We start from the raw sequence: 20,456 nt of genomic DNA on the forward strand, positions 1-20,456 counted from the left end.
AAAAAAGTATTTTAAAAAATGCAGCAACATTTATTACAAACCCCGTTTCCATATGAGTTGGGAAATGGTGTTAGATGTAAATATAAACGGAATACAATGATTTGCAAATCCTTTTCAAGCCATATTCAGTTGAATATGCTACAAAGACAACATATTTCATGTTCAAACTCATAAACATTTTTTTTTGCAAATCATTTTTGCAAAAAAAAAATCAAGTTTATGAGTTTGAACATGAAATATGTTCATTTGGAAACGGGGTTTGTTGATTTTTTTTGCTAAATAAAGTGTTTGCTTTTATTTTAGCCTTTTCTTTTCATTATTATTATTTATTTTTTTGTGAGCCAGACATGCCTTTAAATAATGAAACATCCCCCAAATATACATGAAATCCTTCAAGTTTGTGTACATTTCAGTCTATTGGCACATTTAAAATGGTGAACAATGTGAAGTTTATTTTCTGAAATGTGAGTTTGAAAATGCATGAAAGTAATGAAAAGCATTAGATATTAATAATCCATAATTCATGATTTTGCTGACGTAAAATGTCAGTAAATGAATGACATCATATGATATTCTACCACACACTTATTACAAGCCCCTTCCTGCTCTCTCACTGATCAAAACATTCCCCTCATTGACCCTTGTGTCGGCATTAGTGCTGGGCGGGTAAACAGTCCTACTGGGTTCAAATCCTGTACCAGGATTATTCATGTTCAATTTGTTATTTTGCACTAAAATAACGATGTGTGGAACAATATATTTCCCAATGAATTGAATTAAAATTAAAATAAAGTTTCGTTAATTTGATTACATTTTTTTTACAAAATAAAGTTTGGCTCCTCTCTGAGCTGCCACCTTATGGTGGTAGAGGAGTTTGCGTGTCCCAATGATCCTAGGCGCTGTGATGTCCGGGGGCTTCTATGTCACCTGGTAGGGTCTCCCAAGACAAACAGGTCCTAGGTGAGGGATCACACAAAGAGCAGCTCCAAGACCTCGATGAAAAAGAAGAACAAAGGACTCAGATCTCCCCTGCCCGGACGCGGGTCACCGGGGTTCTCCTCTGGAGCCAGGCCCGCAGGTGGGGCACGATGGCGAGCGCCTGGTGGCCGGGCCTGTCCCCATGGGGCCCGGCCGGGCACAGCCCGAAGAGGCAACATGGGTCCCCCCTCCAATGGGCTCACCACTCATGAGGGGGGCCATAGAGGTCGGCTGCAATGTGAGCTGGGCGGTTGCCGAAGGCATTGCACTTGGCAGTCTGATCCTCGGCTACATAAGCTAGCAAAGTTCCATGATGGACTTAATAGTTGTGTCATCAGATTTGCAGGCTCATGTTTTGGACACTCGGGTGAAGAGAAGGGCGGAGCTCTCAACCGATCACCACCTGGTGGTGAGTTGGCTGCGGAGTTGGTGAGGGAGTATGCCAGACAGAGCTGGCAGGCCCAAATGCATTGTGAGGGTCTGCTGGGAACGTCTGGCAGAGACTCCTGTCAGAGAGAGTTTCAATTCCCACCTCCGGAAGAACTTTGAACATGTCACGAGGGAGGTGCTGGACATTGAGTCTGAGTGGACCATGTTCCGTACCTCTATTGTCGAGGTGGCTGATTGGAGCTGTGGCCGCAAGGTGGTTGGTGCCTTTTGTGGCGGTAATCCTAGAAGCCGTCAAGCTGAAGAAAGAGTCCTATCGGGTCCTTTTAGCTCACAGGACTCAGGAGGCAGTGGACAGGTAACGACAGGTCAAGCGGTGTGCAGCTTCAGTGGTCGCGGAGCCAAAAACTCGGACATGAGATGAGTTCGGGGAAGCCATGGAAAACTAATTCCGGACGGCTTCGAAGCAATTCTGGACCACCATCCGCCGCCTCAGGAAGGGGAAGCAGTGCACTGTCAACACCGTGTATGGTGAGGATGGTGTGCTGCTGACCTCGACTGCAGATGTTGTGGATGGGTGGAGGGAATACTTCGAAGACTTCCTCAACCCCACCAACACGTCTTCCTATGAGGAAGCAGTGCCTGGGGTATCTGTGGTGGGCTCTCCTGATTCTGGGGCTGAGGTTGCCGAGGTAGTTAAAAAGCTCCTCGGTGGCAAGGCCCAAGATGAGATCCGCCCGGAGTTCCTTAAGGTTCTGGATGCTGTGGGGCTGTCTTGGTTGACAAGACTCTGCAACATCGCGTGGACATGGGGTTACATCTTGTTTCTGATTGGCCCATGGGGTTACATCTTGTTTATGATTGGCCCATGGGGTTACATGTTGTTTCTGATTGGCCCATGGGGTTACATCTTGTTTCTGATTGGCCCATGGGGTTACATCTTGTTTCTGATTGGCCCATGGGGTTACATCTTGTTTCTGATTGGCCCATGGGGTTACATCTTGTTTCTGATTGGCCCATGAGGTTACATCTTGTTTCTGATTAGCCCATTGGGTTACATCTTGTTTCTGATTGGCCCATGGGGTTACATCTTGTTTCTGATTGGCCCATGGGGTTACATCTTGTTTCTGATTAGCCCATGGGGTTACATCTTGTTTCTGATTGGCCCATGGGGTTACATCTTGTTTCTGTTTGGCCCATGGGGTTACATCTTGTTTGTGATTGGCCCATGGGGTTACATCTTGTTTCTGATTAGCCCATTGGGTTACATCTTGTTTCTGATTGGCCCATGGGGTTACATCTTGTTTTTGATTGGCCCATGGGGTTACATCTTGTTTCTGATTAGCCCATGGGGTTACATCTTGTTTCTGATTAGCCCATGGGGTTACATCTTGTTTCTGATTGGCCCATGGGGTTACATCTTGTTTCTGATTGGCCCATGGGGTTACATCTTGTTTCTGATTGGCCCATGTGGTTACATCTTGTTTCTGATTGGCCCATGGGGTTACATCTTGTTTCTGATTGGCCCATGGGGTTACATCTTGTTTCTGATTAGCCCATGGGGTTACATCTGGTTTGTGATTGGCCCATGGGGTTACATCTTGTTTCTGATTAGCCCATGGGGTTACATCTTGTTTCTGATTGGCCCATGTGGTTACATCTTGTTTCTGATTGGCCCATGGGGTTACATCTTGTTTCTGATTGGACCATGGGGTTACATCTTGTTTTCTGATTGGCCCATGGGGTTACATCTTGTTTCTGATTGGCCCATTGGGTTACATCTTGTTTCTGATTAGCCCATGGGGTTACATCTTGTTTCTGATTGGCCCATGGGGTTACATCTTGTTTCTGTTTGGCCCATGGGGTTACATCTTGTTTGTGATTGGCCCATGGGGTTACATCTTGTTTCTGATTAGCCCATTGGGTTACATCTTGTTTCTGATTGGCCCATAGGGTTACATCTTGTTTCTGATTGGCCCATGGGGTTACATCTTGTTTCTGATTAGCCCATGGGGTTACATCTTGTTTCTGATTAGCCCATGGGGTTACATCTTGTTTCTGATTGGCCCATGGGGTTACATCTTGTTTCTGATTGGCCCATGGGGTTACATCTTGTTTCTGATTGGCCCATGTGGTTACATCTTGTTTCTGATTGGCCCATGGGGTTACATCTTGTTTCTGATTGGCCCATGGGGTTACATCTTGTTTCTGATTAGCCCATGGGGTTACATCTTGTTTCTGATTGGCCCATGGGGTTACATCTTGTTTCTGATTAGCCCATGGGGTTACATCTTGTTTCTGATTGGCCCATGTGGTTACATCTTGTTTCTGATTGGCCCATGGGGTTACATCTTGTTTCTGTTTGGCCCATGGGGTTACATCTTGTTTCTGATTGGCCCATGGGGTTACATCTTGTTACTGATTGGCCCATGGGGTTACATCTGGTTTCTGATTGGCCCATGGGGTTACATCTTGTTTCTGATTGGCCCATGTGGTTACATCTTGTTTCTGATTGGCCCATGGGGTTACATCTTGTTTCTGATTGGACCATGGGGTTACAACTTGTTTTCTGATTGGCCCATGGGGTTACATCTTGTTTCTGTTTGGCCCATGGGGTTACATCTTGTTTCTGATTGGCCCATGGGGTTACATCTTGTTACTGATTGGCCCATGGGGTTACATCTGGTTTCTGATTGGCCCATGGGGTTACATCTTGTTTCTGATTGGCCCATTGGGTTACATCTTGTTTCTGATTGGCCCTTGGGGTTACATCTTGTTTCTGATTGGCCCATTGGGTTACATCTTGTTTCTGATTGGCCCATGGGGTTACATCTTGTTTCTGATTGGCCCATGGGGTTACATCTTGTTTCTGATTGGCCCATGGGGTTACATCTTGTTTCTGATTGGCCTATGGGGTTACATCTTGTTTCTGTTTGGCCCATGGGGTTACATCTTGTTTCTGATTGGCCCATGGGGTTACATCTTGTTTCTGATTGGCCCATTGGGTTACATCTTGTTTCTGATTGGCCCATGGGGTTACATCTTGTTTCTGATTGGCCCATGGGGTTACATCTTGTTTCTGATTGGCCCATGGGGTTACATCTTGTTTCTGATTGGCCCATGGGGTTACATCTTGTTTCTGATTAGCCCATGGGGTTACATCTTGTTTCTGATTGGCCCATGGGGTTACATCTTGTTTCTGATTGGCCCATGGGGTTACATCTTGTTTCTGATTGGCCCATGGGGTTACATCTTTTTTCTGATTGGCCCATTGGGTTACATCTTGTTTCTGATTGGCCCATGGAGTTACATCTTGTTTCTGATTGGCCCATGGGGTTACATCTTGTTTCTGATTGGCCCATGGGGTTACATCATGTTTCTGATTGGCCCATGGGGTTACATCAGCACTCTGGGATGCACCACACCTCCATTTACACATGGAATTCACATGTTGGCCTTTTTTCTTGTATCTTGTAGGTTTCGGTGGTGTTTGGTGGGGTCAGTCTGTCTGCAAGGTCAATCGGCCCACATGACCCTAAATGTTAGCCTGCTGGCATCAAAGGTACGCCTCTCAACACAAAACTTAGCAAGAGTATTTTCAAACATTTTCTCCACATAAAGCATCACATTCACCTGCCTTCCTCCTCCTCGTGTGCCTATTTCTGTCCTCCTATTGGAGTCCTTGACAGCACCATGTGTTCTCTCCCATCCCCTCCTACAGTCTCGCAGCACCCCCGCCGAGCTCATGCACTCAGTACTTAGTACTTAGTACGCTCTGCCTGAGCTGGCACCTTGGAAGCATGGATGGAGGCAGACAAGGTGGTGGTGGTGCAGTGTGGGCAAGCAGCTAGGAGAGGTAGAGGAGGCAGGATGAAGATGGCCAGAGATACAGTCGCTCATCAGGAGATTTCTTAGAATTAATGGCAGCCCACATTCATATTTGAAAAATAGATGTTCTTTCTTTTCCAAAATGAAATAGTACTGTATATGCATATGTATATATTTATACATGCATATACTGTATGTGTATATATGTTCAAACTACCAAAGCAGTGAAGTGGTCACGTTGTGTAAATGGTAAATAAAAAGAGAATACAACAAATCCTTTTCAATTTATATTCAACTGAATAGACTGCAAAGACAAGATATTTCATGTTCACACCCAGAAACTTTGTTGTTTTTGCAAATAATCATGAACTTAGAATTGAATGGCAGCAACACATGGCAAAAAAGTCAGTGTGTTCACCACTGTGTTACATGGCCTTTTCTTTTAACAACACTCAGTAAAGGTTTGGGAACTGAGGAGACACATTTTTGAAGTGGAATTCTTTCCACTTCAAAAGCTTAAGTTGTTCAACAGTCTCCCTTCTCATATTTTAGCCTTCACACATTTTCAATGTCTGGACTACAGGCAGGCCATTCTAGTACCCACACTCTTTTAATATGAAGCCACGCTGTTGTGTAGTGGATTGTCCGAAGCTTAAACAGGCAACAAAAGTAGTTTAGTACAACACATTTATTTACCCATTATCAGAAGTGCAGGTTGAATTAAGTTAGCCGTGCAGACAGACCACATGTTACTCCGGAGTAAACAAGACACACACAAGCCAAAATCACTGTCGAGTTCCGGTCTTCTGCCATTTTTTATATGTCTCTTGTGCGTCATTGTTTTTTATCTAGTGCGTCAATGTCTTTTTGTTATCCCTATCTGTTCCATAACAACTTGAATCCTTTAGACAGTCAACACATTCTGTAGACAGGTTGGCACGACTTAATATTCACTTTTGTCCCACTGGCACAGAATAGAAGAGAAATTAAATGAGCGTACATTCTTGACAGACATGCAATATAGGTCAAAGGTCAGAAATTCTACTACATACCCGCCTTCCAGGGTCTTAAGACCCTGGACCAAAACAATTTCTGATGTAGACCACTAGTTAAATCTCTACCACAGATAGAGGCAAAAACCTCAATGTTTTTATATGAGGCAAAAATTCCGTCTATGACCCTCCTTCAGAGCGATCGCTGTTACCAGCCTGCAGTAAAACCATCTCACAGAACACAATTAGTGGCCTACCCTTTGATTTAGTAAAGGAATAAGAAATACTTTGATCATGAACATCATTGAACATAAATAGATGAATGTATATAGACTTATGACTGTAAGACATTTGCAAAAATATTTTTCCCGGCATTTGCAATGAATGTAGTTACCAATATTGTTAATTATCAATTGATTTTGAACACACAACTGAATTTCGTATGAGTCCATGTTCGATTAGTGCTCGTATAGATGGCTCGGTGGTGCCTCAGGCTGATGGCCTGCCGACACCTCGTTGGGCTTTCGGCTGCCTTGGTGAAGAAAGAGATCCACTCAAACAGTCAGTCTCTCTTTGGGGTGTGGTTCAGTCCATTGGGCAGACTGTGCAATGGCATGTGCGCGCTGGCCGCTTTGGGGAAAACTCAGGTAGAGTTGGAGCTGTGGGGGCTTTGGTCCAGGCCCTCGGTTTGCTTCAGGCCTCCTCGCTGCTTCGGCACTCCCGACACTTCTTTCCACAGCTGCTGGAGTCCCGGTGGACACATATTGGCTGGCAACCTTAGTTGTTCTCGTCATCGCTGGCAAGGTGTTGTCTCTCCTTTCGGTTCCTTCCAGTCAGGTATCGGGTGTTGGTCCACCACACCCAGTGTGTGTGTGACAATCACCGGCACCCCAACTTTAACTCTAACTTTATTCTGTCATGCCATTATCCTCTTCTAGCTCAACATCCAGAAGTATGGTGTACTGCAATGTCTAAATAAAAATATAAATTACTCCAAACTAAAATGTCAGACTACACTTTAAAGTTACCTGACTTAAACTTACTTTTATTAAATTGATTTCCAAACTAACCACCACCACAGCAGACATCTTCCTCAATCCTATCCCAATACTCCCATAAATTAGAAAGGTGTTTCACAATAGTGGTTTAGTAGTTATTTTAAGTAATAGATCTCAATATGTAGAAATTAATAAGACTAAATTTGCCCTAGTGTGTGAATGTTGTCTGTCTATCTATCTGTGTTGGCCCTGTGATGAGGTGGCGACCTGTCCAGGGTGCAAAGTCAAATTGTGAAACAAAAATTAAAGTTGAATCAAGTGGAAATTGACAGAGTATATGAACTACATTCTTGAGAATAGTAATTGATCATTAATATGTTGGAAGCTGCATATTGAACATATTAAAGAAAAATATCCAAATCCATTGCTATTCGGTATAAAGTAAAACACATGCTGAATAAGAAATGTCTGCACATGTTATATTATTCATTTATTTTTCCATATGTAATATTGTTTTGAAGTTTGGGGAAATGTTTATAGAAGAAATATAGACCCAATACTTAAACTTAAAAGGCTCATTTCAATAATACACAAAGCATTATTATTATGATCATATCAATCCATTTTTTATAAGTCATAATGTGTTAAATGTTCAGATAATTTAATTTTAAAACAATGGCAATTATGTTTCCGAGAAAAGAACAACAGCCTTCCAGTTTGTATTCTTAGCTTGTTTACATTATGAGGAGAAAACTATCATTTACGGGGGATATTGATTTTTGAAATAGGTCAAGTAAAATAAAATAAAAACACAAATGTATTTCAGTTTTAGGAGTTAAATAATGTACCATCCTCAGTGATGAGCTGAACACATGTAGTTTGTTGTTATGGTTTTGGAGACCCTTGAAAAGTAAAGTTTTTTGAACATTATAAAATATAGTAACAATTACTTTCATCTTTTAACGTTGATGTTCCAGGTAATTTAATGTTCAGTAAATGTATATCATAGGCCAATATAAGCTTTGGCTTCCGCCTATTCTTTTTTTCGGTCATTCTTTTTCTTTTTTGTTCTGTGTGTAAATGTGTATTATTGTTAATATGTCTAATTTACTGTTAAACTGCTCACACAAATTGGTTGATGGTTTATTATATGACCAAAATAAACTTATTTCATTTATTCATTCATTATCTATCGCACTCATAGTTTTATTCCATTTTGCATGTAATTATTCCTATTGATTTCTTCCCCTTTCACTCAAACAACTAAACAAACAAACAATTAAACAAACTTGCAGCTAACCACAATCAACAGCATACCATTTACGAATACCTTCATTTGTCACTTTCTCATCTTTTCTTCACTTTCGTTTTCCTTTACAAACAACATCCTGTATCCATCTCTTCCTTACACTTCACACAATGTTTCTATTTTCTGTTCTCCTAGAAACCATTCACATAACATAAGGATAACAGGGAATGCAAAACAATAACAGTACAATACTTTTTCATAACACAGTCGCTAATGCCTAGTTTCTTTTGTTATATTCTTATTTTACTGTTCTCTTTTTATTTTCCTTGTAATATTTTTCTATTTTGTTTCCATTTATACCCTTATTAGTTACTGTTTACTTTTTACTTCTTCTTCCTGAGGGAACTCTCCTGAAGGAATCAATAACGTGTTATCTGTCTATCTATCTATCTATTACTAACCCGAGCACAATTCATGACGTCATGCTCATCTTGCAGACAGTTATTTCCATTTAGTTTTATTCTCTACATGTAATTCTACATGCACCAATGTCACATAGAAATGTGCTTTCTTTGTTATTTATTTACATTATTATTTCTGGTTTACTTGCTGTCTGTTTACTTAAGTTCTCATTTTTTGGTCTGTCTTCCTTCTGATTAGAATTTGTTTAACGCTTCTCTACGTTTTGTTTTGACAATGGCGCTGAGTGTTGGCGCCTCTTTTCTGTACTTCTTCAGACTCTATGTTTCACAGTTTGCACAGATGCCCTTAGATGTTTTAGAATATAAATTTAACTTTTATTTTATTGTGTGTTTATTCCTAAAAAAAATTAAACTGTCAATGTATAATCAATTTATCTTTATCAAACTTAAATTCAATATTATTAATTTATTTGTTGTATAACTATTAATTCAAAGTTACAATGTGTCCTAATCTGTGTTTGTCTCAACTTCCACACAGGAACTGGATGGATCAGATAAGCAACAAGGCTGTTCAATACAATATATTACACACATAATTAATGACTAATGAATTTAACAATGTTTCAATGTCCCAGTCCAAATGTATGTATTGATATTTAAATGTTTATTTATTCATATACAGTATATTTTATTTTTCCTATTATCAAAACCAACCTGTCAGCCTTCTCTTCAGATTGAGTACAGCTGTCCACTATATATATTTATATATAGTTTTTTATTTATTTATTTATTTATTTATTCTTTAAACCTAGCTCAATGCTAAACTAATCCAATGCTATGCTAACTCAATGCTAACCTAGCTCAATGCTAACCTAGCTCAATGCTATGCTAACTGTGTCACACCTCTTCGGCCCACGCCTCACACAGCTGTCACTCACACAACCTCGTCACACGCACACATCCCTTATCTTAAAATGTCTTCCAGCAGGGCCTCCTTTTTTTTTTTTTTTTTTTTTCAAACCACAGTGTCACACAGTTACAATCACCAGCACAGTTAAAAGTAAATGCAACAGACAACTATTTTTCTCATCCAGAAGCACAGCTGTATCATATCAGAACCTTAATAATAAGAACAACATTTATCATTCACTCTTTGATGGACAAATAGTCAAGTTTAAGGAGGGTATTCTGGACTTCCCTGCTTAGGCTGCTGCCCCCGCGATCCAACCTCCGAGAGCGGAATAAGATAATTAAATGGATAGATCATTCACTCATATGTTTTCTGTACATAAACTTTGTCTACTTTCTCACAATCACACACATTTTAGACAATTTCCCAACTTTTACAGATAGCGGGGCTGTGAGAAAAAGCGTGAAGGGAGGTTGCGAGAGGGGGCGGGGGGAAGGGAAGGGGGGAATTAAACCAGATAAGAAACCAGGTGCTACACAAAAGTTATTAAATTACGCATATATCTAAATGTACCAACATAAACTGACTCACGCAATACACACATATTTCAGCATTCATCATTATACACACACATTGTTAAATTACCATACCACCCCATTGTCCGGACAAACATAAACAACTAATGCACGCGTGCTTTTGTGGAATCGGCCGTCTCATATCACAAAAACCAGGTTCCATCATTGCTCATACAACGGTGATTAACCCGTTTCATTGGAGCAGCACCTGCGTTATCAAACTGACCAACACGGATCACTGGCCTAAGGCGCCATAGGACCACTAGGAATCACCCAGCAATCCTACAGACATCGTGTCTGGTCAGTCCCATACAGTTTCACCAAGTTTCACCAAAGCTCTACCATATGGAGCCCGAGACGCCACCTGTCTATTCTGCAGCCATTAAACAGATTCGTGACAACTTGGCTCAGTTGATCTCCTTTACCGGAGTCACTGAATGGTCACCTAATATGAGGCTTTTTTACACGCTGAGTCACAAGGACTAGGGACCGCTGCAGTTTCCACATAGACAGGTGTCTCGCACTTTCACAGACGTATCAATTTTATATGGGCCAAATGTCACACCAGTTAGCAAACCTTGCCTTAAATTTATCTTTGTCCAACTCTGGCTAATTCTGATGCACTTGCAGAAAGAAGCATCCTCTGCCAGCAACGACAGAGGATGAAGAGGTTAAAAGAAATTTTTCGTCTCACATCGTCTGTGCTTCTACACTCCAAACCACCAAAATTCTAATAACAATCCCCTTATGTTAAAAACAAGAAATCACAAGTTTTCAACAAACACACAGACAAATGATCACATATAAAACAACTCAATCCAACCATAATTTACCCCATTCCAGGTTGTTTTTGGAGAACCTGACTAAACCTATCTTTTATCAAAAATAGATTCAGCAATTAGTCTTATCGATCCGGCTCTCTCCAGGCAGAAAATGTTTACACTTTAAGCAAACTGCTTACCTTGTGATGCGGGCGTGCAACACACTGTCTGCCTGACTGAGAGAGCGGGAGCGGCTGTCGACCTGTAGCTTCTGTGCCATCCTGTTAGTGACGCCAATTTCTGTAGTGGATTGTCCGAAGCTTAAACAGGCAACAAAAGTAGTTTAGTACAACAAATTTATTTACCCATTATCAGAAGTGCAGGTTGAATTGAGTTGGCCGTGCAGACAGACCACATGTTACTCCGGAGTAAACAAGACACACACAAGCCAAAATCACTGTCGAGTTCCGGTCTTCTGCCATTTTTTATATGTCTCTTGTGCGTCATTGTTTTTTATCTAGTGCGTCAATGTCTTTTTGTTTTCCCTATCTGTTCCATAACAACTCGAATCCTTTAGACAGTCAACACATTCTGTAGACAGGTTGGCACGACTTAATATTCACTTTTGTCCCACTGGCACAGAATAGAAGAGAAATTAAATGAGCGTACATTCTTGACAGACATGCAATATAGGTCAAAGGTCAGAAATTCTACTACAGTTGTAACACGTGGCTTGGCATCGTCTTGCTGAAATAAGCAGGGGCGTCCATGGTAACGTTGCTTGGATGGCAGCATATGTTGCTCCAAAAGCTGTATGTACCTTTCAGCATTAATGGTGCCTTCACAGATGTGTAAGTTACCCATGTCTTGGCCACTAATACACCTCCATACCATCACACATGCTGCCTTTTACACTTTGCGCCTACAAAAATCCGGATGGTTCTTTTCCTCTTTGGTCCGGAGAACACGACGTCCACAGTTTCCCAAAACAATTTGAAATGTGGACTCGTCAGACCACAGAACACTTTTCCACTTTGTATCAGTCCATCTTAGATGAGCTCAGGCCCAGCGAAGCGTTTCTGGGTGTTGTTGATAAATGGCTTTGGTTTTGCATAGTACAGTTTTAACTTGCACTTACAGATGTAGCGACCAACTGTAGTTACTGACAGTGGCTTTCTGAAGTGTTCCATGTGGTGATATCCTTTACACACTGATGTGGCTTTTTGATGCAGTAGGGATCGAAGGTCACAGGCATTCAATGTTGGTTTTCAGCCTTGCCGCTTACCTGCAGTGATTTCTCCACATTCTCTGAACCTTTTGATGATATTACGGAGCGTAGATGGTGAAATCCCTAAATTCCTTGTTGAGAAATGTTGTTCTTCAACAATTTGCTCAGGCATTTGTTGACAAAGTGGTGACCCTCGCCCCGTCCTTGTTTGTGAATGACTGAGCATTTCATGGAATCTACTTTTATACCCAATCATGGCACCCACCTGTTCCCAATTAGCCTGTTCACCTGTGGGATGTTCCAAATAAGTCTTTGATGAGCATTCCTCAAATTTCTCACTCTTTTTTGCCACTTGTGCCAGCTTTTTTGAAACATGTTGCAGGCATCAAATTCCAAATGAGCTAATATTTGCAAAAAATTAAGTTTTCCAGTTCTAATGTTAAATATCTTGTCTTTGCAGTCTATTCAATTGAATATAAGTTGAAAAGGATTTGTTGTATTCTCTTTTTATTTACCATTTACACAACGTGACAACTTCACTGCTTCTGGGTTTTGTATATGTATATACTGTATATGTATTTATATATATGGATGTATAAATGTGTATATGTATATACATGTATATATGCATATGTGTATATACGTATATATGTGTGTGTGTGTGTGTGTGTGTGTGTGTGTATATATATGTGCAAATATATTTATATGTATATGTATGTATATATGTATGTGTATGTATATGTTTATAATTTGTAAATATATCTATATGTATGTGTATAAGTAAATAGTATAATATATAAGTATATAGACAGATATAACTTTTTATAGAATCAATTAGAAAAATTAAAAACATTTTTGGAAAAGCTAATTAACATAATGTTTATACATGATTATCGATTATACAGATAAACAATGTGTATATAATATTATGTTTTGTATATAATATTATGTTTTCTATGTAAATCAGTTAAAGAGATTAGTAAAATACACAACTGTAGAAATATACATATATTTAATGTATATGTGTGTATGTATATATGTGTACATATATTTACAGTATATGTGTATAAGTATACAGTATAATATATAAGTATATAGACACAGATATCATTTTGTTTGGAAATAATTTGAAAATGTAAAATATTTTTTGAAAAGCTATTTAATATAATGTATACACATGATTATGGATTATAAAGATACACATTGTGTATATAATACAAAAATGTCTATGTAAATCAGATAAAGACATTAGTAAAATTCTTTCTGCAAGAAAAGATAATTGAAGTGCATAAAACAGGAAAGGGGTATAAAAAGATATCCAAGGAATTGGGAATGCCAATCAGCAGTGTTCAAACGCTGATTAAGAAGTGGGAAATGAGGGATTCAGGTAGACCAGCAAAGATTTCAGACACAACTGCCAGGAAAATTGTTGGAAATGCAAAGAAAAATCCACAAATAACTTCATCTGAAATACAGGACTCTCTGGAAAATGGTGGTGTGGCTGTTTGAAGATGCACAATAAGGAGGCACTTGAAGAAAAATGGGCTGCATGGTCGAGTGGCCAACAAGTTCAATTTTGGTCTCATCACTCCAAATGACTTTGTTCCAGAAGGTTAGTGCTGCTTGGCGTAATGTAAGCGGGATACTTTCTGACATTTGCACAGAAATGGCAAAATGAACTTTTGGAACCTGGAACCTGGAACCTGGAACCAGAACCGTGTTCAATCCACTCTGAATGGAATCAGAATGGGATGGTGAGTCCTTCATTGATCAATATTGCAGTGTGTCAATATATCGATCACCATTTGACTTACACATATAAAGTCTACAAGTCCTACTTCCTGTATCCTACCTTGTTCCTGCTTTTCTTACTTGAACATTTTCTTGTAATCTAACTCACAACCTCCAGGAGTCTTTCACAACACAATGGAAGACTCCATATTTGATGACACATGGACTGAAAAGTGGTGGATGCTCCTTTTGTGCAGGGATTTTTGCTGGACTCCTTCTGGGCCTGCTGCACCTGCTGAATCCCCTTCTGGGCCTGCTGCACCTGCTGAATCTCCTTCTGGGCCTGCTGCACCTGCTGAATCTCCTTCTGGGCCTGCTGCACCTGCTGAATCTCCTTCTGGGCCTGCTGCACCTGCTGATTCTCAAGCCTGTGTTGAGGAGCTCCCAATAAGGAATGTCTTCACATATGCCACCTAAGGCCCAAAACAAAGGTGAGGAGGCTGTGTGGCGTTCCCAGGTACGACACTTAGTGATTCAGCAACTGAAACACACCTTGATGGTTCTTTAATATCTATGAATACTTTAGTGATTCAGCAACTGAAACACACCTTGATGGTTCTTTAATATCTATGAATACTTTCTCTGTATGTGGTAGGGACAGAAGTAGTTGTGGTGGAGGCACATCAATTGGCATACAAGATCACCTTCCAGTCAAGTTTCCATCTGATTTAATGCATGAAAATATGAATCCAAGTGCATCTGCCACGTATCAAACTAATAGTGGTTGGCTGCTGCTAGAAGCTTCCGAATGCTAACATGGAGTACCTGGATGATATTTGCACAATGATTGACAGATTGACTCAGACAATTGGACCTGCTTGGTGGCCATAAATTGTTGATTGATCATCATCCTAATTGATGATATCTGAGGTTATTTGTGTGCATCATCATCATCCTAACTGATGATATCTGAGGTTATTTGTGTGCATCATCATCATCCTAACTGATGATATCCGAGGTTATTTGTGTGCATCATCATCATCCTAACTGATGATATCTGAGGTTATTTGTGTGCATCATCATCATCCTAACTGATGATATCTGAGGTTATTTGTGTGCATCATCATCATCCTAATTGATGATATCTGAGGTTATTTGTGTGCATCATCATCCTAACTGATGATATCTGAGGTTATTTGTGTGCATCATCATCATCCTAACTGATGATATCTGAGGTTATTTGTGTGCATCATCATCATCCTAACTGATGATATCTGAGGTTATTTGTGTGCATCATCATCATCCTAACTGATGATATCTGAGGTTATTTGTGTGCATCATCATCCTAACTGATGATATCTGAGGTTATTTGTGTGCATCATCATCATCCTAACTGATGATATCTGAGGTTATTTGTGTGCATCATCATCATCCTAACTGATGATATCTGAGGTTATTTGTGTGCATCATCATCATCCTAACTGATGATATCTGAGGTTATTTGTGTGCATCATCATCATCCTAACTGATGATATCTGAGGTTATTTGTGTGCATCATCATCATCCTAACTGATGATATCTGAGGTTATTTGTGTGCATCATCATCATCCTAACTGATGATATCTGAGGTTATTTGTGTGCATCATCATCATCCTAACTGATGATATCTGAGGTTATTTGTGTGCATCATCATCCTAACTGATGATATCTGAGGTTATTTGTGTGCATCATCATCATCCTAACTGATGATATCTGAGGTTATTTGTGTGCATCATCATCATCCTAACTGATGATATCTGAGCTTATTTGGCAAACAAAGTGATGCAATAAAGACAACAAAGGTGTTTGCAGCACAGGTGGAAAAAGTGTTTGGCACCACCTGGTGGAGCTTGCAGGAACACGCACTTAGCGTCACAGTAAATACAAGGCCATCCATCCATCAATTTGCTACCACTTGTCCCTTAAATATTATGAAATATAATAGAAGGAAATGCAAATAAAAATGCAAGTTAAAAATGTGTTTTTAACCATTTTTATGTAAATAAATAACAATTATGTTTCTATTTTTTCAATATTTGTTTTTTTTTAAATGGGTGAATGAGTTTTACATATTAAAAATCGACCTAAACCGATACATTATTGATCCGATTCATTATGGGCAGGAATCATACATATGGAGTGGTGTGGAATGTGATACCAACAGAACAATAGTAGGTGTGGGAAAACACTTTTATTGCACTTATTCTGTCTTCAAATTGAAGTATTTGTTTTAGGCCACACCTCCTGCTCACAATCATGATGCGGACACATTTGTTACCAGATATTTTCTAATTTTCTAATATGCAACTAGAATTATTTGATACTTGTTTATTTGACACGCGCTTTTTAAAACATATATATTGTTCAATCATTATTACATATGTCTAGCTTGTGTGCTTAGCTGTTGTGTGTTTGTGTTGTGTAGTGTTGTGTGCTTAGCTGTCAATCATTATTACATATGTCTAGCTTGTGTGCTTAGTTGTTGTGTGTTTGTGTTGTGTAGTGTTGTGGTGTGTTGTGTGCTTAGCTGTCAATCATTATTACATATGTCTAGCTTGTGTGCTTAGCTGTTGTGTGTAGTGTCATATAGTGTTGTGTAGTGTTGTGTGCTTAGCTGTCAATCATTATTACATATGTCTAGCTTGTGTGCTTAGCTGTTGTGTGTTTGTGTTGTGTAGTGTTGTGTGCTTAGCTGTCAATCATTATTACATATGTCTAGCTTGTGTGCTTAGCTGTTGTGTGTTTGTGTTGTGTAGTGTTGTGTGCTTAGCTGTCAATCATTATTACATATGTCTAGCTTGTGTGCTTAGCTGTTGTGTGTTTGTGTTGTGTAGTGTTGTGGTGTGTTGTGTGCTTAGCTGTCAATCATTATTACATATGTCTAGCTTGTGTGCTTAGCTGTTGTGTTGTGTAGTCATGTATAGTGTTGTGGTGTGTTGTGTGCTTAGCTGTCAATCATTATTACATATGTCTAGCTTGTGTGCTTAGCTGTTGTGTTGTGTAGTCATGTATAGTGTTGTGGTGTGTTGTGTGCTTAGCTGTCAATCATTATTACATATGTCTAGCTTGTGTGCTTAGCTGTCGTGTGTTTGTGTTGTGTAGTGTTGTATAGTGTTGTGTGCTTAGCTGTCAATCATTATTACATACGTCTAGCTTGTGTGCTTAGCTGTTGTGTGTTTGTGTAGTGTTGTGTAGTGTTGTGTGCTTAGCTGTCAATCATTATTACATATGTCTAGCTTGTGTGCTTAGCTGTCAATCATTATTACATATGTCTAGCTTGTGTGCTTAGCTGTTGTGTGTTTGTGTTGTATAGTGTTGTGTGCTTAGCTGTCAATCATTATTACATATGTCTGGCTTGTGTGCTTAGCTGTCAATCATTATTACATATGTCTAGCTTGTGTGCTTAGCTGTTGTGTGTTTGTGTTGTGTAGTGTTGTATAGTGTTGTGTGCTTAGCTGTCAATCATTATTACATATGTCTAGCTTGTGTGCTTAGCTGTTGTGTGTAGTGTCATATAGTGTTGTGCTTGTGGTGTGGTGTGTGCTTAGCTGTCAATCATTATTACATGTTTCTAGCTTGTGTGCTTAGCTGTTGTGTAGCTGCTAGCTCTTATTGCCAAGCATCTTTACCTTTTCTAAATGACTTGAATTGTGGACTGGCTGGCCAGCTTTGCACAAGTCAACACTGCCTGTATCACACATGGTATCACACACAACTTAACACGCTGCAGGTCTGCTTGTATCGCGACCACTTCCCTGAGGACAGCAGGAACTTCACTTGGTGACAGAAAACACTGTGAGTAATGGCTTCCTGCGCGTCTTGCACCATACTCACGGAGAGGTTGGCTCTGCTAGAGGGCCGTGTCCGCCAGTTAGAGCAGAGTAATGTCGTAACTTTAGATGTTGCGGACACATCTGCTAGCGTTAGCTGTAGCGAGCTAACTAGCCCAGCTTGTAGCAGTCCTAAGCGGCCTACAAGCTACGGTGTACCGGTTGAGACGCATAATAGATTTAGCTCTTTAGCTAGTCCTACACCCCAGTCTACCGGGCACCACACCTTAGTCATAGGGGACTCCATCACCCGAAACATAAAGCTTAGCAAACCAGCCACAATAAAGTGTATCCCCGGGGCCAGAGCACCTGACATTGAAGCTAATCTTAGGGAGCTAACTCGCAACAGGCCTAGTAAACACGTACGACAGGCTAATCGCACCACTAATTATGCGAATATAGTTGTACACGTTGGCTCCAATGACACTAGAATGAGACAGTCAGAGATTACAAAGAGAAACATAGCCAGGACTTGTGATCTCGCCAGAAAGATGTCCAGGCATCGAGTAATTGTCTCTGGCCCCCTGCCTGCGAGAGGCAATGATGAGAGATATAGCAGATTAGTCTCGCTTAACAAGTGGTTGTCTAGCTACTGTAGGCAGCAGGGACTAACGTTTATTGATAACTGGCCCTCTTTCTGGGGCAAACCAGGCTTGCTGATGAGAGACGGCCTTCACCCTAACCAGGAAGGCGCCATCATCCTGTCTAGAAACATAGACTACTATTTAAGTCTCACTTGACTGACTACACTAGAGCAAGCCCGGTCACAGGCAATTACAATGTCTGTTAGTCCGGGTGAGGAGTCAGTTAAGCTAGAACTAGCCAGCGCCAGGCTGGATAATCCATGTACGCATAGCAATTCTCTTAGAATAATACACAATTCACATAATGTTTTTTCTGTTGTGTCTGTGTCAGAGGTGGACATGCATTCTACTGAGGTGGCAAATTATGATATGTCCAGTCTATTGCAGCACCAAGCAAACAATCGGAAAATTCCCGTCATATCAATTCCTAGATATGGTCGAAACTATTTAAAGTGCACTACGCATAATAAACGCAACATTGTTAATATTGCCACTACGGATAATCTTAACAAAAACTCGTCAAAACAGCCCAATACCTATAATATGGGCTTTTTAAACATAAGATCATTGTCTCCCAAGGCGTTATTAGTTAATGAGGTCATTAGAGACAACAATCTTAACGTCATTGGTCTTAGCGAAACCTGGCTCAAACCGGACGAATTTTTTGCGCTCAATGAAGCATCTCCTCCTAACTATACGAATGCGCATGTTGCCCGCCCTCTTAAAAGGGGAGGGGGTGTCGCACTAATATACAATGAAAATTTCAACCTTACCCCTAACCTAAATAATAAATATAAATCGTTTGAGGTGCTTACTATGAGGTCTGTCACACCGCTACCTCTCGACCTAGCTGTTATTTACCGCCCCCCTGGGCCCTATTCGGACTTTATCAGTGAATTCTCAGAGTTTGTTGCTGATCTAGTGACGCACGCCGACAATATAATCATAATGGGGGACTTTAATATCCATATGAATACCCCATCGGACCCTCAGTGCGTGGCGCTCCAAACCATAATTGATAGCTGTGGTCTTACACAAATAATACATGAACCCACGCATCGCAACGGTAATACAATAGATCTAGTGCTTGTCAGGGGTGTCACCACCTCCAAAGTTATGATACTTCCATATACTAAAGTAATGTCCGATCATTACCTTATAAAATTTGAAGTTTTGACTCTTTGTCAACAAGCTAATAATAATAATAACTGCTATAGCGGCCGCAACATTAATGCTGCCACAACGATGACTCTTGCTGACCTACTGCCTTCGGTAATGGCACCATTCCCAAATTATGTCGGCTCTATTGATAACCTCACTAACAACTTTGACGATGCCTTGCGCGAAATTATTGATAGTATAGCACCGCTAAAGCAAAAAAGGGCCCCTAAAAGGCGTACCCCATGGTTTACAGAAGAAATTAGAGCTCATAAATTATCATGTAGAAAACTGGAACGCAAATGGCGCGCGACTAAACTTGACGTTTTCCATCAAGCATGGAGTGATAGTTTAATAACTTATAAACGCATGCTTACCTTAGCTAAAGCTAAATACTACTCAAATCTCATCCGCCTCAACAAAAATGATCCTAAATTTCTGTTTAGTACGCTAGCATCGCTAACCCAACAAGGGACTCCTCCCAGTAGCTCCACCCACTCGGCAGATGATTTTATGAATTTCTTTAAGAAGAAAATTGAACTCATTAGAAAGGAGATTGAAGACAACGCATCCCAGCTACAACTGGGTTCTATTAACACAAATACGACTGTATATACGACGGACACTGCCCTCCAAAATAGTCTCTCTATTTTTGATGAAATAACATTAGAGGAATTATTACAGCGTGTAAGTGGGATAAAACAAACAACATGTTTACTTGACCCACCTCCTGGGAAACTTATCAAGGAACTGTTTGTATTATTAGGTCCATCAGTGTTAAATATT

Source organism: Entelurus aequoreus, unplaced genomic scaffold, assembly GCF_033978785.1.
Source record: "Entelurus aequoreus isolate RoL-2023_Sb unplaced genomic scaffold, RoL_Eaeq_v1.1 HiC_scaffold_112, whole genome shotgun sequence".
NCBI lineage: Eukaryota > Metazoa > Chordata > Actinopteri > Syngnathiformes > Syngnathidae > Entelurus > Entelurus aequoreus.